Source organism: Penaeus japonicus, unplaced genomic scaffold, assembly GCF_977035675.1.
Source record: "Penaeus japonicus unplaced genomic scaffold, GWHDUDI00000001_assembly GWHDUDI00000017, whole genome shotgun sequence".
In the NCBI taxonomy this organism is placed as follows: Eukaryota; Metazoa; Arthropoda; class Malacostraca; order Decapoda; family Penaeidae; genus Penaeus; species Penaeus japonicus.
In genome coordinates, this window is record NW_028234419.1 from 21,575,274 (window position 1) to 21,578,890 (window position 3,617).

Below are 3,617 nucleotides of genomic sequence, written 5' to 3' on the forward strand. Positions count from 1 at the left end.
TTCTTTGTGGGTTGTTTGTCTTGTTTGGATTGGTTTGTTTTCTTTGGTTTTTGTTTTCTTTATTTTATTTTTTTCTCTCTCTCTGTTTCCTCTTTTTTATTTTTTATTTTTATTGTTCTGTATCTGTATTCCTATACATTTTGTCTGTCTCTGTCCCTCTGTCTGTCTGCCTCTCTCTCTCTCTCTCTCTCTCTCTCTCTCTCTCTCTCTCTCTCTCTCTCTCTCTCTCTCTCTCTCTCTCTCTCTCTTATATCCATACTCAAAATATGGTAAGGTCGAAAGGGAAGAGACTGATAGAAAGAGAGAGAGACTGATAGATAGATAGATAGAGAGAGAGATAGAGAGAGAGAGAGAATGCCTGTACTAATCCACTTACGCGTTAAAATTACTCTTAAAAAAAAAAACAAAAAAAAAAACATGCTCACGTGTATATCCATTCATTTATACAAAGAAACGCGCACACAATAAGCAATATACTTTTGCGTGCAGTAATTACATAAAGACAAATATTATGCACACACAACGACACATAAATGCAATGAGAGAGAGAGAGACAGAGAGAGAGAGAGAAAGAGAGAGAGAGAGAGAGAGAGAGAGAGAGAGAGAGAGAGGGGGGGGGGAGACAAAATGAGCGAGTGAGTGAGTGAGTGAGAGAGAGAAAGAGAGAGAGAGGGGGGGGGAGACAAAATGAGCGAGTGAGGGAGTGAGAGAGAGAGAGAGAGAGAGAGAGAGAGAGAGAGAGAGAGAGAGAGAGAGAGAGGGAAAGAGAGAGAGGGAGAGAGAGGCAGAGAAGTGAGAGAGAGAGAGAGAGAGGCAGAGAAGTGAGAGAGAGAGAGAGAGAGGCAGAGAAGTGAGAGAGAGAGAGAGAGAGAGAGAGAGAGAGAGAGAGAGAGAGAGAGAGAGAGAGAGAGAGAGAGAGAGAGAGAGAGGGGGGGAGAGGGAGACAAAAAGATGGAGGGGAGTGAGTGAGTGAGAAAGAGAGAGAGAGAGAGAGAGAGAGAGAGAGAGAGAGAGAGAGAGGGAGAGACAAAAAGAGTGAGTGAGAGAGAGAGACAAAAAGAGTGAGTGAGAGAGAGAGAGAGAGACAAAAAGAGTGAGTGAGAGAGAGAGAGAGACAAAAAGAGTGAGTGAGTGAGTGAGTGAGAGAGAGAGAGAGAGAAAGAGAGACAAAAAAAAAGTAAGTGAGTGAGAGAGAGAGAGAGAGAGAGAGAGAGAGAGAGAGAGAGAGAGTCGCAGTACCACACATACTCAACATGACATGCAAGGTAACGAAGAACCGGCGCCTGACAATGACTCGAGACAACCAAGAAAAAGAAGAAGAAAAAAAAAAAACGGGAGAGAAACGGAATGCGGTTGGCTCATAGCAGAGGGACATGGGACGAAGAAAAAAAAATAAGATAAGAGCATAAATACAAGTAAAAAAAATATATACGTATATATAATACACGAGCGAGCAAACAAAACAGGACCATACAAGTAGGGGGTCGCCAAAAGCAGGTGTGGTTGCCAGTCCATGCTATTCTTTCGGCTGGTCCTTACCTGTGTGGTTCGGGAGAGCGTGAGTCCTGTAGAGGCGTGAACCGAGGGGAGGGGGTCGGTAGTGGATGGTTGGTTGGTTGGTAAGAGGCAGTCACAAGAGGGTTGGAAGAGGGAAGAGGAGAAGCACTCTCTTGAACTCTTGTCTCTTAGTTACACACTCCACTGAGACATCTTCTGCCAGCAAAACAAAGACCTGAGATGGTAGATAGTTCACACATAACACAGTTGGAACAGAGGGCCAGAGGGGTCTCCATGATAGGCGAGTTGGTTGGTTGTTAAGTTGAAGGCGCCGTCCGGAGGAAAAGGGGGGGTTGGGTGGGGGAGGGGAGCCAATGCCTACGCAGTGTTAGCCTACGGAAATGTTTTCTAGGGTAGAGAGACAGAGAGGGAGTGCCACAACCAAGCAATTACGCGCGAGCTCACACTCCCGCGGCCCGTTCGACTCGGAAACTGGAACTCCCTTCTTACTGCACATACAACGGTTGGCAGACCTCACCAGACGATCCTTATCTCTGCATGTTATCGTGGTCCCGGGAGGGCGTCGCGGGCGGTGGGTGCAGGCCGTGGCTTGATTAAAGGGTCCTCAAGAAGATCAGCCCAAGAACATCAAATAAATCAATAGGCGATACGCGCAATTCATGAAAGAAGGAGGTTACAACAGACTTTCACAGGGCGCTATCGACTGCCCGCCGGTGACGTCATTGTTGTCATGGCAACGTCGGGTGTTCTATTGATCACGCCTCCGTCACGCCGACACCCCCCTCCCCCCTCCCCCTCCGACTTCAAAAGTGACCCTGTACTTATTCTTACGTCAGTACCTACTGCGCCTATAGCAAACAAAAACGCCAAACGAGAGACTGAAGACCAGAGGCATTTATGCACGAGAGCCGACCTTCTGCTTTCTCCCACTTGCATATCTGCTCCTCGATACGGCGTCTCTGGAGGAGCTGTAGATGTCGAGTATTTACGCTTTCGAACACTTTAGTCATTCAGAGTGGTCGAGACGGCCCTCCGGCAACACAAATTTCTACACCCGACACGCCCACACACACACACACCCATAAAGCCAGATCATGACTCTCCTGGATGAATGGCAGCCTCCCACAACCTGCGATCATTGACTTGATATATATTAATTAACGTAGAGCACTATGTGTTGTGAACACCTGCGTCAGTTGACCGGGATCAATGTCGTTTTATTTCATTCATTTGAAAAGCCCCTCCCTTGGGCGCCCCCCCCCCCCTGGGCGCCCCCCCCCCCCTTCTCTCCATACCGTCCCTTCTCCAGCAGTTACATCATGGCCCCAGTTGTGTCAGATCGTGATGCTTCAGGTGTTTACAAAATTGTAATGTATCTTTTACTTGTAAGCATCTGACATTTTGCCGTGTTTGATGTCCATAGCTATTGCGACATTCCAGGTTACCGAAGCCATTCCGTCAGACCGAAGCGTCTTTTTTCCATAAGACTGTTTACATTCATCGTGACATTCAGCGCGGAAATAAAGCTGTTCCCGAGGCCGCTTCCTCTCATGACCCCAGCCGCCTCGAACTCCAGAAGCGGACGAGACCAGAGGGCGACATGAGCCTCTCAGGGTCAGTGCCGCCTCGCAAACACCGCAGGGGGCCGCCCTCATGTAGGTCGCCCTGACAGTTTAGTGGGTCAAGGGCGAGGACGTCGGCAAGATCCAGCGCTGGAGGAGAGCCGACCGAGCGGATCCCCAAGGTCACGCAGCATCACAGCGGAAGCGAAGACCCCCTGCGGCTCCCTCTCCCTCGGGACGTCGACGTATAAAGCGATTAATCTTGGGGGAGGATCCTGGCCTCATGCCCGGCCATTTAACGCCTTGGCTTGCTCTCGCCGACGGTGCATTGGGTGTGTTGAGTTAATCATGTTAGAGAGAGGAAAAAGAGGATTAGGATTGTCTCGGCTGGATGGTCTTCGGGGACAAGGATCTTGAAGTATTAATCTCTTTAAGGGTATCTGTCTTGTTTTCCTGTTACGTCCGTTAATACGTACACGCAATAGTTGCTGCTGACAGTACTTAAAAGACATTTGCACGTAATTAGCATAATATTTG

The 3,617-nt window shown here is 48.5% G+C and overlaps 1 protein-coding gene across 1 annotated transcript in view; it reads right to left on the reverse strand.

Moving 5' to 3' along the window:
• Window positions 1-2,168, reverse strand: part of LOC122254678 (GTP-binding protein Di-Ras2) — a 52,078-nt gene extending 49,910 nt beyond the window's left edge. The window contains exon 1 of the mRNA XM_086546120.1: window positions 1,540-2,168. The gene's annotated coding sequence lies outside the window, so the exon portion shown is untranslated. The remainder of the gene's footprint in view (window positions 1-1,539) is intronic.
• Window positions 2,169-3,617: the final 1,449 nt, after the last annotated feature.